At 34.9% G+C, this 24,414-nt stretch overlaps 1 long non-coding RNA gene across 2 annotated transcripts in view; it reads left to right on the forward strand.

The window, feature by feature from the left end:
* The window catches only part of LOC126940562 (uncharacterized), a 101,950-nt gene extending 78,344 nt beyond the window's left edge, over positions 1 to 23,606 (forward strand). For both annotated transcript variants that reach the window (XR_007720804.1, XR_007720803.1), the window contains exon 2: positions 23,291 to 23,606. This is a non-coding gene — a long non-coding RNA (uncharacterized LOC126940562). The remainder of the gene's footprint in view (positions 1 to 23,290) is intronic.
* Positions 23,607 to 24,414: the final 808 nt, after the last annotated feature.

The raw sequence follows: 24,414 nt of genomic DNA on the forward strand, positions 1-24,414 counted from the left end.
CTAGATCAAATATCTCGCTTCAGTTGAAATCTACACATGTAATGAAAGAATAAAAGTCAGACATACAAATACTGCTTAAGACTTATTGATTTATTTTATTATATCACTTATGGTTCTACACTTCTGCCCTTCGCTAGCACTACTAGCGCAGCATGGGACACCATCCTGAGAATGCTCAAGAACAGCAGGTGGAAGTAAGTAGGGGCTCTGCCTGCCAGATTGCAGGCCTCTTCGGACCCTCATAGTTACTGTGTAACTTTGAGGGTCAGTGTTTGGTAATCTGCAAAATAGGAATAATACTGAAAATCAATTATTTGGAATGTTTTGAGGATTACATGCAGACTACTTAGAAAAATGTCTGGATCAAAGAAGATGCTTTTTTATTGTTGTTATTAAAAACTTTCAAACTGGTCTATTGGTTTCCAGCCTTGATGCCTTTCATTCTATGCTTTCTTTCCTTTGAAGTCCAGTCAAGATGTAGCTTTGTTTTCATGATGCATTCTTTCCTCTCAGATCTAGCCTGTATAATTCTGATGAAGACCAATTAAGAGGTCACAGATTCAGTCAGAACTATATTTTTCTCTTTGATCATAGGTCAGCATTATAGCTTGGTAAAACAATATTGAGACTATGCCATGATGGCATGATTGATGCCAGGAACTGTGTTCTTTAGCTTTCAAAGCTGCTCGAGATGATAGGTGGCTCAGAGGTACCTAAGGATATTTGCCCTAATCTCAGACTCCTATAGGTTTCCTTTCCTCAGAATGTGATATGAAAAGACAATGTAGATAACAGGAAAAGAAGAGAGAAATATTCCATTTATATGTTCTTTTCTTTAAACTCATTTCCTGGGATAAATATGATCTTTTAATCCAGATAGGTTGATGATCGAATTTTCACCCAAATTCTCATCACTTGGATACTCAGTTAAATTTATTAAAAACACAATTGACAATTGTGCTACAAATGAGCTGCCAATTTTAAATAAAAAATATGGAGTCTGAGTCAAAGAACATCTTAACTATTACTTTGTAGTTTGGATTTACCATCATGTAGTGTGAAAATCCATTTATTCTCTACTGATTACAAACTGTTTTATTCTTTTCCTTGAGGGATTCTTATCATGTATGTAATGTGTACTTTACTTCAAGTTATTATTCATGTTTTAGTAAAAATTATATATATAATATTTTATTATTTTTGCTTTTTGATTATCCCTTTGCTTTTTATATTACAATGTATGTACAATTAGCAATTATAATATGTTTTACAATAAACATTTAAGTAATGAGTCAACATTTTTAAAAATAGGGAATTATAGTGCATGTAAACTTGGATATATCAAAAATCTTGAAATATTATTGGAATGTCTGATGTTTGGGAAAATATACCTATGTATCAGGCACTGGGCTTGATTGACTATGAAGTTAGAGACATAATTATTCAAACAGTTTGCATGCTGAAATGTCATTGTAATGAGGTAGAAATTTAGGTGAGCATGTTAAGCAAGCAGTTCTGGACTTCAGTGTGAACTAGGGTGGGCAGGATGTCAGACAATATTTTCTAGAAAAAAATGACATTGAAATTGCTCAAAAAGATTGTTACTAGATAGTACTTTGTTTCATGGTCTACATGTCTATTTTTGTGCTATTTCCATACTGTTTTAATGACTGTAGCTTTATAATACCTTTAGAAGGCAGAAAGTGTGATATTTCCAGCATTGGCCTTCTTGATTAAAATTGCTTTTGTTATTCAGGGCCTTTTGGTTTTCCATATACATTTTATAAATGTTTTTCTATTTTTTTATACTTCTGTAAAAAATGTATTTTAAATTTGAGTAGGAACTGCATTGAATTTTTAGATCACTTTGGGAAATATGGACATTTTAAAACCTGATATTTCTAATCCATACATGCAGGATACATTTTCATTTATTTGCATCTGTTTTAATTTCTTTAATTAGTGTTTTGTAGTTTCCATACAAGTCTTTCACCTCTTGCTTAGATTTATTCCTAAGTATTTTATTCCTTTTGGTGTTAATGCGAATGAGATTATTTTATTAATTTACTTTTGAGATTGTTAATGGTTGGTGTATAGAAACAATTGATTTTTGTGTGTGTTTTTTTTGTATCCTGCAACTTAACTGAATTAATTAGTTCCAACAGTTTTTGTGAAGAGTCTTTAGGGCTTTCTATATGTAAGGTCACGGTATCTGAAAATAGAGATAATTTTATTTCTTCTTTTCTGATTTGAATATATTTTATTTATTTTTCTTGATTAATTGCTTTGGCTTGGAATTTCAGTACTTCCAGTATGTTAAATAGACATGGCAAGAGTGAGCATCCTTGGCCTCTTTCATAGCTCAGAGAAAAAGCTTTCAGTTTTTTACCATTAAGTATGATGCTAGTTGTGGACATTTTATATATGCATTTTATTTTTTTTTAGATGAGTTCCTTCTATGCTTTTTTGTTAATGATTTTTATCATGAAAGGATGTTGAATTTTGTCAAATTATTTTTCTGCACCTATTTAGATGATCATGTGTTTGTTATTTGTCCTTTGTTCTGTTAAAGGAGTTTATCATACTGAATGATTTACAAATGTTAAATCATTCTTGCATCCCAGAGAATATTTGTAGTTGGTGATGGTATATGATTTTTTTCATAAAGTGAAAGCAAGTTTATTAGAGAAGAAAAGAAACAAAAGAAGAGCTACTCCAGCCAGGCGCAGTGGCTCATACCTGTAATCTCAGCACTTTGGGAGGCCGAGGCGGGTGGATCATGAGGTCAAGAGATTGAGACCATCCTGCCTCAATCAACTGGTTCTTTTCTTCAAAGAAAAATTTTTATTTGATATGTCTTTCATATTTACCATTATAGTTGTATAGTTGATAATTAGTTGGAGAAAGTCACAAACTTTTCGCTGTTTGTTTTGAACACAAAGGCTTCTTACTTGATTATTATTAAATATTTTTCTCCAGATTTATGGAGGTATAATTAATAGGATTGTGAGTATCTGAAGTGTACAATATGATAAACAGTCATATGTGTACACTGTAAAATAATTACCATAATCAAGTTAGTCAACACATCTACCATTTCACACACTTCTTTTGGTAAGACTGCTTAAAATCTCCTATGTTAGCAAATTTCAAGTATATAAGACAATGTTATTAACTACAATCACCATGTTGTACATTAGATCATAAGAACTTATTAGTCTTATACTTAAAATTTGTACCTTTTGACAAACATCTTTCCATTTTTCCAACTCCCCTGACCCTGGAAACCACCATTCTACAGTTTGTGGAGCACCTCTTCACATTTGTGTTGTCCACTCATATATCTTATTAGGGAAAATGCCTAATCAGATCCTTTGCCCATTTTGTAATCAGATTATCTGTTTTTTTGTTTTTTTTGTTTTGTTTTTTTTTTGTTGTTGTTGTTGTTACTGAGTTGTAGGAGTCACTTATATATTTCAGATACTAACCTTTTATCAGATATATGGTTTACAAACATTTTCTCCCATTCCATAGTTTACTTTTTTATTTTGTTGATTTGTTCAGTTGCAGGACAGAATCTTCTTGGTTTGATGTAGTCCCACTCACATATTTTTGTTTTGGTCTCTTTTGCTGTTGGTGTTATATAAAAAAAAATATTGTAACATCGATGTCAAGGAGATTTTTTTTCTCTTTGCTTTCGTCTAAGGGATTTATAATTTCAGGCTTTACATTTGTGTTGAAAATACTTTGAGTTGATTTTTGTACATGATGACAGTGAAGGATCTAATTTTATGCTTCTACGTGTATATATCCAGTTATCCAAACATCATTTATTAAAGAGACTGTCTCTTTCCCATTGTATGCTTTTGACACCCTTGTCAAATGTTAGTTAATGCTATATGCATGAGTTTATTTCTGAGCTCTCCTTTATGTTTTATTGCTATATGTTTCTGCATTTATGGCAGCACATATTGTTTTGATTAATATAGCTTTATAATGTATTTAAATCAGGAAGTATGATGTCTCTAGTTTTGTTTTCTGCTTATTTATTTATTTATTTATTTTACAGAATTTCTTTGACCATTGGTGTCTTTTTGGTTCCATATGAATTTTAGGATTTTTTAATCTCTGTGAAAAATTAGCAATGATATATTGATATGACATCTTTTGGTTATAGGCAACCTATGGAATGGGAGAAAATCTCTTCAAAATATATATTTGTTAAGGGGTTAATTTCCAAAACATGTAATGAACTATTGCAATTCGATAGCAAAATTGCAAATAACCTGCTTAAAAGTAAGCCCAGGACCCCAAATAGAAAAAATTATGGGCAAAGGACTTCAAAGAAGATTGACAAATGACCAACAGGTATGTAAAAAATGTTTAATATCACTAGCCATCAGAGAAATGCAAATGTAAAACACACAAAATATTGCATCACAACTATTAGCATGGTTACTATTTTTTAAAAGAATAAGTATAGGTGAAGTTATGAAGAAATTCGAACCCTTGTTCACTGTTGGTAGGCCTATAAAATGGTGCAACTGCTTTGGCAAACAGCATGTAAGTTCCTCAAAAAATTAAAAATAAAATTATCATATGATCCAGCAACCCATCTCTCACTATATATCTAAAATAATTGAAATAAAAATAATAAATATATATCTGCACTCTTCATGAAGGTATTATTTATAATAGTCAAGATAGGAAAATAATTCAATGTACCCCAGCTGATGAATGGAAAAAGAAAAATGGGATATATGCAGATAATAAAATATTATTCAACTAAAAAAAGAAAAAATTGTACCATCTATGACAACATAGATGCATATGGAAGACAAAATGCTAAATGAAATGTCAGTCATAGAAAGGCAAACGTTGCATGGTTCTTCTTACATGAGTCATCTAAAATAGTCAGACTTATAGAAAATACAGTAGAATGGTGCTTACCAGGGGATAAGAGGAGACAGATATGGGGAGGGGTTTTTTTTTGTTTTGTTTTGAGATGAAGTTTTGCTCTTGTTGCACAGGCTGGAGTGCAATGGCACGATCTCGGCTCACTGCAACCTCTGCCTCCCAGGTTCAAGAGATTATTCTGCCTCAGCTTCCCGAGTAGCTGGGATTACAAGTGCCCACCACCACAACCAGCTAATTTTTTAAATTTTTTATTTTTAGTAGAGATGGGGTTTCACCATTCAAGCTGGTCTTGAATTCCTGATCTCAGGTGATCTGCCTGCCTCGGCCTCCCAAAGTGCTGGAATTACAGGCGTGAGCCACCGTGCCCAACCCAAAGTGTTCTTTGTAATAGGTATAAAGTAACAATTATTCAAATTAACTACAAGAAAACTGTGGTTCAACACAGTGCTTATAGATAACAATTATTCATTGTGAACTTAATTTTTTAATAAAACAATAGATCTCATGTTATGTGTTCTTACCATAGCAAGACAAAATAAAATGGAAAACAATGACAACAGAAAAGATGCAAAGAGACACAAACAATTATTTGGTGCTGATGGATATATTTATTATCGTGATTATTGTGATAGTAACATGAGTGTGTACACATGTTCAAACTCACTAAATAATATATGTTGATTATGTTCAGCTTTTTGTGTGCCAATTAAACCTCAATAAAACTGTGGATAAAAATAAATAAACAGGTAATACTTAAGTGAGAGCAAGAAATGAGGAAAGTGTAAAGATAGGGTACCTTGCTTTCACTTTCTAGACTTAGATATTAACTCACAGCTTATGCACAAGCTGCTACCTAAGGTTGAGATATTTTTAAAAACATATTTTCTCATAATTAACTTCCTTTAAAATCTGTCATTTCAGTTCACTTGCCATTTCATCAAAGAATTTAATTCTGTTCTGACCCTCCAGAATATATGAAACTCATCTGCAATATATTTCCCTAGCTCCCTATGCTTTATATTCAGACCATTAGTAGATTTGGAGTTTGTAATTATAGATCACTGTCATTCTTTATTTAATATCAGTCATCTGCTATAGATAATGAGCTACATGACAGCAGAAATATATTTTTTCTTTCATTTTTGTTCTGGCTAAAAATTTATCCCCAGAAATCCTCCAAATATATACTGAGTGTTGAATAAATATTAGTTGAATGAATGAATGAATTAATGTTCTATGTAGAGAAAACAGTACAACAGTGAGAGGAATGCAAGTATTTCAATATGGTTTTATATTACTTCTGAGGCTTTTTAAAAACAAAGCTTCTTTACAACATTCTGTATTATAGTGCCCTGTTTACTTGTCCCTTCCCTTCCTTATAGTGAACCTACAGGCAGAAACTTTGCCTCATGATTATACTTACAATATTTAGTATAATGTCTGTATTAGTTGGGATCCAGACAAGTATAATGTCTACATTAGTTGGGGTCCAGAATTATTCCAAAATAATCCAGAAATGAATTATTTTATTTTATTTTTGAGAATGAGTCCTGTTCTGTTGCACAGTAGCACTCACTACAACTCCGTCTCCCAGGTTCAAGGTATCCTTCTGACTCAACCTCTCAAGTAGCTGGGATTACAAGCATGCACACAACACCCACTAATTTTTGTATGTTTAGTAGAAATGGGATTTTATCATGTTTTCCAGGCTGGTCTCAAACTCCTGACCTCAAGTTATCTGCCTGCCTCAGCCTCTCAAAGTGCTGGGATTACAGGCGTGAGCCACTACACCCAACCATATGAATTATTTTAACAGGAGATAACTTGATATAAAAACCATTAATCAGGCCTGGACAATTTTAAAAATACCTGGGATAAAAGTGAGGTTTTGTAGAATTAGTAATTGCAGTGAACAGCCACCAACCCTATGAGTAAACGAAGGGAAATCTATGAAATTCTTATAATTGAGAAGTGGTCTCATGGAGCCAAGATTTAGATCTCGGTGATGAAGGGTCAGCCAACTATTCTGGTGACTCTCAGGAGCTGCAGTGAGGCTGTTTCTGCCTGAAAGCTGAAATTGACTGCTTTTACTTGCAACAACTGTCATTGCCAAGGTGACAACCATTGCAAGGGTGAGTCTAACAGGAATAGAAAATAAAAAGTACTAAGTAAGCCCTCTCTTCCACTTCTATCCTTCCTTTCTCTCTCTAAAATCCTGTATTGGCAGAGTCTAAACAAGATCCAGCTGATAAAGTATAAATGTGATTCACAAAATCCCATCACCAGCACAGCTAGAATACAGCAGGGTAAATTTAAAGGTAAAAGCCATTAGGTAATTTTCTAGTACAGAATCCACACATACTGCAATAACAAAAGCAACCTATGATTTTTCCTAACAAGAGACAATTTTTCTTTGTAAAAACAAAATTACTCTTCCACTTTCCAGGAAATTATACAAAGTTTCCATATTCACTCAGTAGATCCATGCCTGGAAGACAGTTACAGTATCCATCTCTGGACTAGGTTAACTGCTTGTCCCATTATTTCACAGTCTCTTCTGAATATATATATATATATATTTACCTGCAGACTAAGTTATAAAATAGCCACTAACAATCCTTTTATAAAATAATTAGGGAAAGACAAAAATAAAAAAATTATATAATACACACAGACGTACATAAACACACATATAATAAGCAAGGGAAGATATACATAAGTGGTATAATTCTCCTTCTTGAATGTGTTCATGAATCCATGGTTTACTTGCCATTACAGAGTCAATTTCTTATGTCCTTTGTTCTTAGATTAGAACTCAGCAGGGCTAGGTCTTTACCTGCTAGAATGACAAACATCTTCATTCTTGAAGACCCTGAAACCTTAATGGCTTTTTGTTTGTTTGTTTGTTTGTTTGCTGTAATTTTATATTATCTTTTACTATTCAACATTAAAGTACTAAGAGGCATCCTGCAGAGATTCCAGACATAATCTTCCTAGACACCCCTTATTGAATAATAGCAATGCTATTCTCTTTGTAATCTTAATCAATCACCCAGCCAATCAGGTAACCCTCATTTTTGTTTGCTGGTTTGATATCATAGAAAGAAGAAAGAGAGAAAGAGAGAAAGAGAAAGAAAGGAAAGAAAGAGAAAGAAAAAGAGAAGGAAAGAAAGAAAGAAAGAAAGAAAGAAAGAAAGAAAGAAAGAAAGAAAGAAAGAAAGAAAGAAAGAAAGAAAGAAAGAAAGAAAGAAAGAAAGAAAGAAAGAAAGAAAAAGCAAGCAAGCATACTAATGACTGAATAGCAAGCTCAGCTTCCAATTCAATGGAATTTCTTTCTGAAAACAGTACTCTTAGGAACCAAAATCTCCACCCCAGCAGAGCTGAAACTTCTGGAATGAAGGGGAAAAAATGGAGTGAGACATTATGTGTAATTATGACAGAAGCTACTACCACTTTTACTACGTCATTGCCAGATGGTTACAATCTGCATCATACATCGGTTGCTAATTCAAATGATATACTTCAGTTTGTATTGTTGGGGCTTAGAAAATAATAGCCTAAAATGAAGACCTCAGAAGCAAAAGTTTTTCTTCAACTTTCTCCTGCCCTCCTGTCTCTGTCTCATTCTCCTCTAAAGGCTAGCCAGAGAAACTAGAACGCCTTTTCCCTAAGGTGGGTCATAGAAACAAGAACTCCTTTTACCCCAAACTAACCGTGAAACCTAAAAATATTACTCTCCCTTTCCCGCCACCTTTTTTTGTGTAAAAGCTGACCATAAAGAAATCATCTGACCTATCTTGCTTGACTGTAAGTTATAAGACTCGTATTCCAGAGACAGTCCTGCCCATACCCAGAACCCCATTCCAGAACCCCATTCCAGAACCCCATTCCAGAACCCCATTCCAGAACCCCATTCCAGAGAGGGTTCTGCTCCACACCTCAGAGAGGCCAAGAAGAATCTAGACAGATAGGACTTGCTGGGTTTTCCCCACTCATTCTGTTAGCATTAGATAGTACACTTTCTGTCCAGTCATTTTTTTTTAGTATTTATTTATTCATTTATTTATTTATTTATTAGACAGAGCCTCACTCAGACTCCACGGGCTGGAGCCCAGTAGCGCGATCTCGGCTCACTGCAGGCTCCACCTCCCAGGTTCATGACATTCTCCTGCCTCAGCCTCCTGAGTAGCTGGGACTACAGGCACCCACCACCATGCCTGGCTGATTTTTTGTATTTTTAGTGGAGATGGGGGTTTCACCGTGTTAGTCAGGATGGTCTCGATCTCCTGACCTCGTGATCTGCCCGCCTTGGCCTCCCAAATTGCTAGGATTGCAGGTGTGAGCCACTGTGCACGGCCCTGTCCAGTCATATTTCTACGTGGTTGGCCATACTTTACTAAACCTCATTATAAAAATAGACAGTTTTCCCTGTCTCTTTGGGTCTTTATTCTGAAAATTCACGTGTATACAGGTTAAGTAAATTTGCATGGCTTTTCTCCAACTAATCAGCCTTTTCCATATTTATTTTTAAGCAGACCTTCAGAGGACCAAGCCATTGACCCCTAGAACATGATAAAACACCATGCTTCAAGGATCTTTTCTCTCAACTGACAGGCATTGTTTGAGTCTTCAAAAGACACATGATTATTCCAGCAGACCAGTTGCTTATGGCTAATGGGGCATGCGGTGAGACCTATGAATTCTATGGACCAGAGCCCATTGCTTTACTATATATGCTGCAAAATCTGTTTCTTTATCAAAATCAATTGTGTGTACAATACCATGATGGCGAATTAGGCAGTTAATAAGTTCATGGATAATAGGCTTCAAAGTGTATGGGCAGAAAGAAAGTCCATATCCACAATGTATTTCTGTTTCTGTGAGAATAAATAACTGTATCTTACATGATATAATTGTTCTAATGCATACAGTCTACCACCAAGAAATGATTCACATAGAAAAAGTTGTTTTTCTCTACTGTTGACAGATTAGATACCTGATATGGCAATAGCCACGTAAGTTTGGGGAGGGTAAATTCTGTACTTACATCACGATTATCATGAATATTTTTTACATAGATGTGTTGCGGAGGCACAAGATGGCTTTAAAAAGAGACTGAGGCCAGTGCGGTGGCTCATGTCTGTAATCTCATAATCCCAATGCTTTAGAAGACCATGGTAAGTGGATCACTTGAACCTAAGAGTTCAAGACTAGCCTGGGCAACAAAGAGACATCCTGTCTCTATGAATAATAATAATTAAAACAAAAACAGAAACAAAACAGCCAGACGTGGTGAGATGTGCCTGTGTCCCCAGACACTTGAGAGGCTTAGGTAGGAGGATCACTTGAGCATGGAAGGTCAAGGCTACAGTGAGCAATGATTGCACCACTGCACTGCAGCATAGATGATAGAGCAAGACCCTATTTAAAAAAAAAAAAAGAGACGAACTGAATTATATGCACATTATATGTCATTTGGTCCACTTGATTAGTGAAAGACCCTTCTGTAGAAGATGATCTTTGGTTAGTACACAAATGAAACTGCCCATGAATCAATGTCATTCTTTATTCACAGCAATTTCTCAGTTCAAACTAAGTGGAAACCAGATGTACTACTTGAATTTCTACTAGAAAGACTTGTCTGTCTTCCCTACTGTCCTTCAGAGCCACTTCTGGATTAGGATGTATGTCTGCTGTATTCACTTTTATTCGTAACTGGCATTTGATGTAGATTATCTATAAATCAGAAACATTCATTTTCATCCTCAGTCAATGGGACATAAGTGACTATCCATGAGAACACAGTTTGGTCTGGATTAGGGAAGACAGACAATGTTGCAGGGATTAGTACTGATGTAATATGAGACACCAGCTCTTGAAGCATTCATGCATCTTCCAAATTGATCTTTTATCTCCCATTTTCACTAGATGACTGATTGCTCTCCATAAGTACAAGCTTATAGTTTGTAGAAAAGATACGGGCAATTTATGATAAACATCTTAGTGCAAATGAATATCTAATTTCCTATTGTTACAGTGGCTACCAAGCTTGAATAGAAGCCCAAGGATATTTCTCAAAAAGGCAATGTTTATCAGCAAAAGAAAGGAATTTAGCCTCAAAGCCTAGAAGGCTGTGTTGTTACACCTTATAGGGGACTTTCAGGGGCTTCATACAGCAGTTACATTTTTCACAGAAATTTTGAATATCATTGAATATAGTATCAGCCTCTATGAGTATTGACTAAAAGCTGAAAGCTGTGTCTCGAAAGAATAGTTATCTTCTAAAGAGGATATGAACTTGCTTCCAAACCCTAGAGGCCTATGCTAGTATTCTACTGATTTCCATAGGCTCAATACATTATCTGTACTTGCTACAGTAACTTTGCGTATCATTGGATATGTTGGGTCTTAATTTCCAAGTAGAAGAACAACTTTAACTGCAGTCTGGACTGGTGCTGAACCTTATTTTATTCTCATCCTTGCTTAAAACTCATGACATACTTCGTAAGTGGGTTTGAGGAGTATACTCAAAGCATCTCTTGGCAGAGAGTAAAAGTTAATGTAATCCTTAGACAACAATGTTAAGTTGTATTTTTAGTCCTGCAAGGTAACACTTGAACTTTTAGCAGTCCTTACAATTGGTGTAGAGAGGGAATTAAAGCCAATTCTGGTGAACAGGCTCCATGCCACATATTAGGGCTGAATCAATATTTTTCCCATTTTGAACGACAACCAGAGTTGCCTTCTGATTTAGATAGTTATAAGAGAGTTATTCATAAAGATCCATTTATTTTCTGCACAGGGCAAATAATTGCTCTATGTTCATTTATGAGCAACAGAATGTTGCAATTTGTAAAAACCAAATCTGGTTTTATTTTTTTCTTTTTTCTTTCCATCCAGGAGTCCAACCAGTATCTGTTTAATTCTTGTTTTACAGTTATTGTGAGGTGATTCATCGTTGTGTTTGGGTTAACCAATACATAGTTCCAGATACATTTAAGAGGTCATTTCAGTCAGCCTTTCTGAAAACAGAAACTCCTCTAGATATTTTCCAGGAAAAAACCTAGCAAAGAAAATATATGTTTACAAAACAGTTGAAATGTCTTGGGAAGAGAAGTCAGGGAGAACTATTGCTGGCTTTGCTAACATTGAAGGAAGCCAATCATGTTTCTCTCAGTTGCTAGTAACATTGAAGCATAGATTTGTAAGCTTGTCCAGAAACTTCTGTTAACCTTATATTTGCCCTCAGTCAGCATCTGCTAACACAGCAGGAGTATCCTGAGTTTTTCTGTTATGACCTCCTGATCATGAGCAAGTGCCTCTCCTTGGAGAAATGAGAATTAAATTCCATTGACAATCTAGTTGACAAACTTTCTACAGCAAATTTGGTCACCAGTTGCTTGGGACTGTCATTGTTTAGCTGCTAGGGCCCATTACCTTTCATCACTGTTCGGTGGCCACCTCGCAAAGACTGTGGCACAGTGCTTAGTCACTCAGGTGCCGTGGGACTCTTGGGGTTGGTACTCAGTCCTGGCCCTGTTCACTAGTTGTGTGGCCATCAGTGGGATAGTTTTCTTTTATGCCTTCAGTTTCCTCATCTGTAAATATAATTTTTAGCTTTCCATCATTTGTGTATCAAGGGAGAGCTTACGAAGGTTGGTGTATTGCTAAGTAGTGAACAATATTTAACATAGAAATCTTCAAGTTTGTTAGTATCCGTAAATCAGATTAAAACAAGGATATAATTGGAGTCTTCAATGCAAGTAAATATTTGCGTCTTACCTTGGCATTAAGGCATCCGTTGCTAAGGCAGTAGTGTAGTTACCTTCCAGGTGGCATTCAACAGATGACTCCTCAGTGGCTATAAAACAAACGGCAAACAAACAAAAAAATATATTAAGAAAACACTCACAGATCATCTAAAATAAAGAGGAAAAAGCAACTATCTTTGTTGAGCCTATAATAATCCTTTAGTCGGCTGTGCGCGGTGGTTCACATCTGTAATCCAAGCACTTTGGGAGGACGAGGGAGGTGTATCACCTGAGGTCAGGAGTTTGAGACAAGCCTGGCTAACATAGTCAAACCTCGTCTCTACTAACAATACAAAAATTATCCGGGAGTGGTGGCAGGCACCTGTAATCTCAGCTACTCGAGAGGTTGAGGCAGGAGAATTGTTGGGACCCAGGAGGCAGAGGTTACAGTCAGCTAAAATTGCGCCATTTCCAGCTCAGGTGACAACAGTGAGACTCCATCTCAAAAATAAAAAAAAAAATTCTTTAGTTAAAAGTGGTAAATTTCTCCAGAGGTTTATATATTTATTGTTTGTTTGTTTTTGTGTTTGGTTTTAGTCATATGTGATTATAATTATTTCCTATTGGCCAACCTTAGCAATTTCTAAGAGAAAAACAAAATCAATGATTTATAAAATAAATAATTAATAAAATATTTTAAAAGGAAAATTCTAAAACAGCATTGGCATTGAAAATTCACTATCAGTAGACTAGAAATTTTGAAGAGTTCCTAGAAAATAGGAAACTAATTGGATATGATTAAAGACAGCTGGAAGAAAAAAAGTCAGAAAATATGGAGGACAGAAAAAAAAGACACAGAATTAATAAAACACCATTTACTTTAGGGAAAAAAGCTGAAAATTAGTATTAATTTAGGAGACAAGTTTATTATTGGAACAAAACATATCAAAGTTGTAACATATTAGATTTCTCTCTATATAATTGTTTATTAAACCACAGCCAATATCATGCCGAATAGACAAAAACTGGAAGCATTTCCCTTGAAAACCAGCAAAGACAAGGTTGCATCTTTCACCACACTTATTCAGGATGGTATTGGAAGTTCTGGCCAGGGCAATCACACAAGAGAAAGAAATAAAGGTATTTAAATAGGAAGAAAATAAGTCAAACTATCTTTGTTTCCAGATAACAGAATCCTATATCTAGAAAATCCCCTCTCCTCAGCCCAAAAGCTTTTTATGCTGATAAGCAATTTCAGTAAAGTCTCATGATACAAAAATCAATGGGCAAAAATCGCTAGCATTTCTATATGCCAACAACAGGCAAACCACTAATGAACTCCCATTCACAATTGCCGCAGAAAGAATAAAATACCCAGGAATACATCTAACAAGGGAAGTGAAGGACCTCTTCAAGGAGAAGTAAAAACCATTGCTCAGAGAAATCAGAGATGATACAAACAGATGAAAAAACATTCCAGGCTCATGGATAGGAAGAATCAATATTTCAAAAATGGCCATACTTCCCAAGGCAGTTTATAGGTTCAATGCTATTCCCATTAAACTACCACTGACATTCTTCACAGAATTAAAAAAAAAAAAAAAAAAACTATTTTAAAATTCATATGGAACCAAAAAAGAGCCTGAATAGCCAAGGCAATACTAAGCAAAAATAACAAAGCAGGAGGCATCATACTACCTGATTTCAAACTATACTACAGGGCTACAGTAACGAAAACAGCATGATACTGATACAAGAACAAACACATTGACTGATGCAACAGAATAGAGAGTCTAGAAATAAGACTGCACACCTCAAAGCATCTAATCTTCGATAAACTTGACAAAAACAAACAATGGGGAAAGGATTCCCTATTTAATAAATGGTGCCAGGAAAACTGGTTAGCCATATGCCAAAAATTGAAAATACACTCTTTCCTTACATCATATACAAAAATCAACTCAAGATGGATTAAAGAGATAAATGTAAAACTCAAAACTACAAAACTCTAGAAGAAAATCTAGCCAGTACCATTCGGGACATAGGCATGGGCAAAGATTTTATGATGAGGACACCAAAAGCAATTATGCCAAAAGCAATTGCAACAAAAGTAAAAATTGATAAATGGGATCTAATTAAATTAAAGAGCTTCTCAACAACAAAAGAAGTTATTTGGCCTAGCAGTCCTATTACTGGGTATATACTCAAATGAATACAAATTGTTCTAATATAAAGATACATACACACATATGTTCATTACAGCACTACTCAAAATAGCAAAAACATGGAATCAACCCAAACACCCATCAATGATAGAATGGATACAGACAACGTGGTACATATACACTATAGAGTACTATGCAGCTATGAAAAGGAATGAGATCATGTCCTTTGTGGGAACATGGATGGAGTTGCAGGCTATTATCCTTAGCAAACTAATGCAGAAACAAAAACCCAAAAACTGCATGTTCTCACTTATAGGTGAGAGTTGAATGATGAGAACACATACACACTGGGGAAACAACACACACTGGGGTCTGCCAGAGGGTTGGGGGTGTGAGGAGAGAGAGAATCAGGAAGAATAGCTAATGTATTCTGAGTTTAATACTTGGGTGATGGGATTATCTGTGCAACAAACCACCATGGCAAAAGTCTACCTATGTAACAAATGTGCACATCCTGCACATGTACTCCTGAACTTAAAATAAAAGTTTGAAATAAAAAGAAATTTTAAAAAATCATTAATTTGTGAAGACAGCCAAGCTCACCACTATATCACTAGTGTAAAAAAGTCATTTATTCATGTATGTGATTAGAGTCAATAATGCTTGCAAGACATTTGAGAATAAGTAATAAATTTAAAAAGAACCAAAATAAAGCAATTGATTAAATATAAATAGCATAATTCAGATAACAGAAAATGACTTTAAAATATTTCAACACTGTTCTTTATGTATTAGTAAGTTTGATAGAATATTGTATATATAAATTCAAAGCCTGTTGATTATAAGAGTATTCCTTGAAAAAAATAAATTATTTGAAGGGGTTAGTAAAAAATTAAGTACAGGTTATAAAGTTGTAAATCTAGAATATACATTCATAGAGTGAGGAACAAAAAAATAATTAAAAATACAGAACATAAAAAAAGAAGAAATACAAATTAAAGTAAAAGCTCTATGAAATCAATGAGAGAGTGGATTGAGACCTTGTTTTAACCCAGTTTACTAGGAAAAACAAGGTGACAATTTCAAAGTTCTCAGCAAAATTTATTTTGAGCATTGATCCATCCAGAAAAACTAGCATTAAATCAGAACATTTTTGACATAAATTGGCAAATGTTTAATTACATAACTACAATTGTGGAAAGTTTATTATAAAAAATCATATTTCAGTAAAAAGGAAAGCATGATTTCAAATAAGAAATAGGTATGAAAAATAAAATTAGTTGACAAAGATTTATGTATTTTTATTTATAAATAAACAATGATTATAGATTGTCTAAGTGATTGCTTACATATGCTTAAAATTGTGTAAATGTGAAATCCAGATGATCTCACTGTGGAAGCTGATGATATAAGTTATGAACGTATTTATGATTAAAATATCAATAATAAAAATTTTACAATAACATGTATAAAATATTTTGTGTGGTTGATGCCATGTTGTGTTCTTTTCCTATTTAGTCAGAGGTTAATTCTTCACAAAGACAGAAAATTATGCATTTTAATATTAACAACTTATGAGTAATCATTAGATTTCCCGGAAAAAGTATGGATGTATTCTGTATCACTACAGCAAAGTAGAAGAAAAATGATAATAACAACAATTGATCAAACAAAAAGCAGAAAAGAGTAAATGCATTAAAGAAAATGAAAAAAGGAGAATAAATTGAAAACATGAATTTTGTTTACATTGTAAATCTATGTCTTTAATTATGCTTCTAATTAGAAATAACACCAAATATATCATTTACTCCAGATGTTCAAATGGACGAAAATACCCATTTAAAAAACAGAGCCTCATATAAGAATGAAATTGACTAACAATGTCCTATAAACCAAAGACATAGATAAAATAAAAATAACAGAAAAATTTGTTTTAACATAAAGATGTAAAATATTTACCATTTTATTAACAAGTAAAAAGATCTCCAGGCTCCGTGTCTCATGCCTGTAATCCCGGCACTTTGGGAGGCCAAGGCGGGAGGATCACAAGGTCAGGAGATCGAGACCATCCTGGCCAACATGGTGAAACCCCATCTCTACTAAAAATACAAAAAATAGCTGGGTGTGGTGGCGCATGCCTGTAAGCCCAGCTACTTGGGAGGCTGAGGCACGAGAATCAATTGAACCCAAGAGGTAGAGGTTGCAGTGAGCTGAGATGGCACCACTGCACTCCAGCCTGGCGACAGAGAGAGACTCCTTCTCAAAAAATAAAATAAAAAGATGTAGTCATATTGATAATAAAATAAACAGAATGCCAAACCAAAAACAGAAAAGTTAACAGACAGAAATATTTTGTTTTGATAAAAATTAAAACCATGGAGATTAAAAAATAATGAATCATCATGCACACCATGATGTATATTTGAAATGTCCACAGGATAACATGGATATACAGAAATGTCCAATACACAATCATGACAGATGAATTTAGAGCATGGTTTTTGGAAAGCAATAGATCAAATATTTAAGTAACATGATCTAAAAGCCTTATCTCACACTATGTAACCTTATTTTTTTGCAAATAATTAAATCAGATTATAAATTTGACCAAGCAGAAACCATTCTCTCTCTCTCTCTGTCTCTGTCTCTGTCTCTCTGTCTCTCTCTCTCTGTCTCTCTGTCTCTCTCTCTCTCACACACACACACACACACACGCACACACACACATAAACATTCTCTTTTTGAAGCAAAGGATACAACACAAAAAAACGAAACTCATACAGGTTATCTTTTACCACAGTTTAATGGAATTGCATGCCAAAACTTTATATTTGTGTATGTATGTTTATCTATACAAGATAAACAAGGGAAGTTCATAGGATAGGGCAAGGTGACAGTAACTTTTCAAAGGGGAAAGATTTAGGGAATTTCTAGAGGTAGCCGTAAATGTGTGCATTGTTTACAGACTATGTAGGCACAGATGAAAGAAATTATAATAAGTATTGTTTAACTGTAGCTCACAGAGTTTGAGAGACAAGCAAATTGTTGAATTTTAAAATTTTTGTTTGTTTGTTTGTTTGAGACGGAGTCTTGCTCTGTTGCCCGGGCTGGAGTGCAGTGGCCGGATCTCAGCTCACTGCAAGCTCCGCCTCCCGGGTTTACGCCATTCTCCTGCCTCAGCCTCCCGAGCAGCTGGGACTACAGGCGCCCGCCACCTCGCCCGGCTAGATTTTTGTATTTTTTAGTAGAGACGGGGTTTCACCGTGTTAGCCAGGATGGTCTCGATCTCCTGACCTCGTGATCCGCCCGTCTCGGCCTCCCAAAGTGCTGGGATTACAGGCTTGAGCCACCGCGCCCGGCCAAAATATTTTTTAAAATGCACAGACTATGCTTTCTTGGCTTAAGTCATATTCCATACTGAGTCATGCAGGTTGAGACTTACAAGAATTATACCTATCAATCAGAAAATTGGAATAAGAATGTTTCAGAAATGATTAAATTTATTCACTATTAAATAGATGAATAAATGCTTATTAAATATATACTGTATCCTATATTTTAAGTTAATAGATAAGGGATTTATTTAGGAAATTAAATCTTGTAGACATATGATGGATTGGATGTAGGAGAACAAGAAAAAAATACAGCAAGGGACACATCATCAATATATCACCACAAGAAAAACTGTAGAGTTTTGTCTTTATGTAAAGGTTACAAGAGAATTATAGTAGAGATCCCAGAAATGGTTTAGAATATATTGAAGTTTTCATTTTTTCAAAAGTCCTGCTTTTAGGTAAAGGCATTCTACCATATTGTGCATTTTTTTCAGGAATAATGCTCAGATGTATCAGTATGTATGCATAGAAACAGGATGCTCCACAATTGGTGGTTTCTCAGCAAAGTGCAGAGTAAAATGCTTAATAATAGCTGCTAAATAGTGACTATAATGCTGAACCATAGTTTTCAAGCTGGAGAAGTGGGAAAGAAGAGAAGTAAATTCCAAGAAAGCTGAAATAGCTCAGTTGGGAGAGTGTTAGATTGAAGAGAAGTAAATGAAGGGCTACAGATAAAGTGTATGAAAATTAGAGGATAAATAAGACTGATAGTCTTGGTGAAGTTGAAAAATTGCTTCGCAAGATGGAGGAATAGGAGGTTTTGTTCAAACAGTAGAACACATGAATGAGTGATTTTGGAAAATTTCCAGGGTTTTTGTTTTGTTTTGTTTTGTTTTGTTTTGTTTGCAGCAACAAGTTAGAAAATAGACACAAAATTGGGTTTGAAGGGGAGCTCCGGAAGAGGTAGGGTACTGAAGTCAGGATTGGAAGCATCCTTCATGTAAATCGTAAGATCATTGAAAGTAGTGAGCAGGATTGAAATAAAAATTTGAAGCAAGGAGTTAAGTATTGTTATATATGTGATTAAAAGTTTTCTAGCGTACAGTAAGGGGTGAGAAAAAGTAGTACAGTAAGACTGCTTGAGTTCCTATAAACATGGATTTTCAAATGATTGAATGGGAGAAATAGTCTAAAAATGACATTGAGAAGCAGGAAACACAAGAACCTTAAATGTGAGAGGTATAAGCTTTATATGAATGATAAGATATTAACATACAGCATGGTTTCTGTTAAGAAAAACAGATAGAAGAAATTTGTGGGAAGATTTTGGGTGCTACAGAGGAATTTTCTGATTGTGGACTAGGATACTCAAAGCTCAGTGGAAAGAAGTGGTATAAGGAGAAAGGGGGTAATAGGAGACAACATGGAATAAAGCAAGAGGTATCAATGTTAACATGCTAGTATTCATGGGTAAACACAGGAGAGCGGGGTGAGGTGGGCTTGGACTTCTAGGGATGATTAATATACACAGAGAGGGGACATAAAATGGATTCTTTCATTAGAGCAGTGGGAGAGGAACATGAAAATAACATTGAGGTTCTATAAGATTTCCCCAATGCCTTTATGGGATATTGAATACCCCTGCAAGCTACCATTGGAGGAAGACAAGAATTTAGATGGCAAGTCAGGAAGATCTTAGGTAAAGGCATTCTAACCGGAAGCCCAACAGGTTACTAAAATCATGAGAGAGATGGAATATCCCTGATTGCTAAGGAGTGAGGTGGCTCCTGGAAGGGGCTTTCTGTCAGCTTAGTTAGGGGTATTTGACCTGCATCTAAGTGGAGTCACACTCCCATGTGGAGTGACTAAAGTGGCAGAGAAAAGTGTGCCAGTGACCTTTTTGAAGATTAAAATGTGTGCCAGAGTCCTATTGGTAATTGGCAGGAAGGCCCTTTGTTCTCTTGGCTGATGTGTAGTCCAGTGAATTGAAAGCCTGTCTGTGGCCCAAGTAATTGATCATTCAAGTTAGAAGAAAGAAAATTTTCTTATGAAGGTATCATAACTAGTATACATCACAAATTGCATTTGTTTATAATCTACTTATAAATGACATCAAACCAAAACCAATAAATATTTCATTTATACACTTGTAGTTATTTCCTGACCTTGTTGATGTAAGGTTTGTCTTTAAATAAAACTGTTGGTATTCTTAATAAATATATAGAGAAAGACAATACAATTGATGACAACATTCTTTATAGTTTCCTACTTTGACTACAGTACCAATTCTTCACATTGGGTATTTGTCTACTCAGAGAAATGTCTGCATATAAAGCTGGCCTTATATCATTATGAAGCAAATGGCTACATTTCTACACTTAGAGAAATCATTCATTTCTAGTTACATCATCGAGGAGTAACTGAACTTATTCATCTTCTGCTACTTTTAGATTAGCTGAGATCATTTAAGGTTACATAATGAACAAATGAAAAACTGTAACATAATTTTATTCTGATAAATGGATAAGGTGTGGGAGATTTCAGATAGTAAATCTGCATAGTAATTTAGATTTTTCAGAGAGGTATAACATTTATGACAACGGTATATAATTCAATTCAGTTTGAAGATTGATCTCACCAATCAAGTACTGTCATTGGTTGTAATTTACGCAAGCCATGATCTTAAGCATTTTTAACTGACTATGGCACCACACCAATGCAAGTATAGGCATTGAGAGTTGGAAGTTCTCAATTTATAATTTAATTGTTCATTTTTTGTATCTGGAGAAGCTGATAGGAAAAAGTACAACAATGTTGGGGTAGTTGAAAAGCACTCAATACATTGGGAAAGAGGAATGCTTGTTGTCTTAGCAACATATCATATTTTTCTAAATCAGAAAATCTGTATAGCCAATTTTACTAGTGTAACTCGCATTTAATTAGTGTTTTGCCATTTAGACAGATTTACTACAGAGCTAGCTTTCTATAACACAACAATAATAATCAGCTTCAAAATGATACATTGTATTGAGAACTACACAATGAAGCCATTCAAGACATGAGTTTCAGAATGAAGTGCACTTGAATTTAGTCCTTGCTTTTTACCACTTATTAGCTAGGAAGCCTGGAACTAATTGAGTTCTCAGGATAGTTTAATTATCTTGAAAAGGAGAATAGCACTATATACTTCATAGGAAATACAATGACGTTTTAAAAGATATTACAGTCGTCCCTGAGTATCCACAGGGGATTGGTTCCAGGACCCCCTGGGGATACCAAAATCTACTGATGCTCAAGTCTCTTAACATAAAATGGCATAGGATTTGCCTGTAACCTGTTCATATTCTTTCATTTCACCTCTAGATTACTTACAATAATCATTATAAATTTTCTTTAGATTACTTATAATGCTTATGCAATATAAATGCTATGGAAATAGCTGTTAAATTGTACTTGTTCTTTTACATGTATTATTTTTTATTGTTATTATTTTGTAAAATATTTCCAGTCCATGGTTAATTGAATCTACATAAGCAAAACCTGTGGATGTGGAGGGCTGACTGGGTGTGTAAAATGCTTAGCATATTTCTTAGTCAACAGGAAGGAATCAGGAAAGAAGATTATTATTATTAGATATTATTATCACCAAATTTATTTATAATCAAAAGTTAGTTAAAATTATTTTCTAAGCCATAATCTTTATACATAAAAGGTAATTTTTTGTCATCTTTCTACATTAGTGACTAGATCATTGATTATCAGATTTCAAAGTAGTTTACCTTAGAGCAGAAAATAATAATCAAATTTTAAATAAAGCAAATTATGTAAACATTAGTTTACACATTTCAGACATTAACTGCAAAAATAAACACAAAGAAGAGAAAAAGGAACACTTGGAAAGGTTTAAATGACCAAATTTGATCACACACTTCACAGGCAAACGGTTTTCAGGCACATTTGATTTTCAGAGAAAAAACTGGGCATGCCATATACAAGAAATGTAGCAGAAACATAAACAAAAGATCATATTCTTGTAATTTATGCATTGGACTTATTGTCTTTATATATCCAGTATCTGCTTTTATGTCAGTTTAATAACTGTATTTTAATAGCTGATGCTTTTAAATATTTATGTATGCAAATACCTTCAAAAAATCTATATATACAATATTGCATGTCTTATTTCTACATTTTGTTTGTATTTATATAATTCAAATTATTTGCTTTTGATTTACTTTAATTATAAAATTAGTTTGATATAAAATGTCTCTGTAAATATTCTGTTTTACAAATATACCATAGTAGGAGTAAACTTTTGGTATATTCTTTTTATGTGTCATTGTGATATCTGATAAAGCTCATCAATGTATCACTGGTATTCAAACCAGAATGAGCTTTATACCAAATCTCATTATTAACTTTAAATATTGACTCATAATTTATAATCCTTTGGGTATATACCCAGTAATGGGATGGCTGGGTCATATGGTACATCTAGTTCTAGATCCTTGAGGAATCGCCATACTGTTTTCCATAATGGTTGAACTAGTTTACAATCCCACCAACAGTGTAGAAGTGTTCCTATTTCTCCACATCCTCTCCAGCACCTGTTGTTTCCTGACTTTTTAATGATCGCCATTCTAACTGGTGTGAGATGGTATCTCATTGTGGTTTTGATTTGCATTTCTCTGATGGCCAGTGATGATGAGCATTTTTTCATGTGTCTGTTGGCTGTATGAATGTCTTCTTTTGAGAAATGTCTGTTCATGTCCTTTGCCCACTTTTTGATGGGGTTGTTTGTTTTTTTCTTGTAAATTTGTTTGAGTTCTTTGTAGGTTCTGGATATTAGCCCTTTGTCAGATGTGTAGCTATAAAGACACATGCACACGTATGTTTATTGCAGCACTATTCACAATAGCAAAGACTTGGAATCAACCCAAATGTCCATCAGTGACAGATTGGATTAAGAAAATGTGGCACATATACACCATGGAATACTATGCAGCCATAAAAAAGGATGAGTTTGAGTCCTTTGTAGGGACTTGGATGCAGCTGGAATCCATCATTCTTAGCAAACTATCACAAGAACAGAAAACCAAGCACCGCATGTTCTCACTCATAGGTGGGAACTGAACAATGAGATCACTCGGACTCAGGAAGGGGAACATCACACACTGGGGCCTATCATGGGGAGGGGGGAGGGGGGAGGGATTGCATTGGGAGTTATACCTGATGTAAATGACGAGTTGATGGGTGCAGCACAGCAACATGGCACAAGTATACATATGTAACAAACCTGCACGTTATGCACATGTACCCTAAAACTTAAAGTATAATAATAATAAATAAATTAAAAAAAAAAAAAAAAAAAAAAAAAAGAAAATAATAAAGTTGACAGAAAGAAAAAAAAAAAAAAAAAAAAAAAAAAAATAAATAAATATTGACTCAATACTTAGTAACTCCAATAACTGATTTCCAGTGCCCCATTACTAAAGTAGCATTATAGTTTTTCAGACCACATTATTTAATAAGGTTTGTGTAGATGACAGCACACATATTATAGTAGCAGGAGCTAGACAAATTCCTAGGCAGATAGGGGAGGGTCCTAGGTGAAACCTGACTTTCAAACCAAAGACAAATTAAAGCTTGAAAATCAAGCTTCCAGTTCCAGGTAAAGTCCTTGACCAGAGTGAGAATTTCCCCCATGCCTTTTAGCCAATTGAATGGTGCTTTTTTTCTAGGCCATCCATGGACCAATCAGCACACACTCCTACATTCTGAGCCCATAAGAACCCCAGACTCAGCTACAAATAAGGACTACCTGCCTTTACGTAGGAGCTACCCACTTCTGGTGCCCTCTTTGCTGAGAGCTATTCCGTTGCTCAGTAAACCTCTTTATTGCCTTGCTCACTCTGCAGTTGTCCACATAACCCCATTCTTCTTGGATATGGGACAAGAACCTGTCACCAACTGAAAAAACAATGGGAGAGACAAGGGCTGTAATACATTCCTGGCGTGCTCACAAAGTTGCAGGAAGTGACATGCTCCTGTTTGCTGAACCACAGGAGTAAAGGGCTGTGACCCTTCTGGGGACTCAGACTTGAGAACTCCCTGAGCCACAGCTGTGACATGCCATAACACCCGCTTGGGGCTTCTGTTAGTTGCTGGCATTACTGAGTTTTCAGGTGCCACCACATTCCCTTTGTCCAGGTGCCAGGACCCAAGGCAGAAGCCATTTGTGGTATG

This window comes from Macaca thibetana, chromosome 17 (genome assembly GCF_024542745.1).
Source record: "Macaca thibetana thibetana isolate TM-01 chromosome 17, ASM2454274v1, whole genome shotgun sequence".
In the NCBI taxonomy this organism is placed as follows: Eukaryota; Metazoa; Chordata; class Mammalia; order Primates; family Cercopithecidae; genus Macaca; species Macaca thibetana.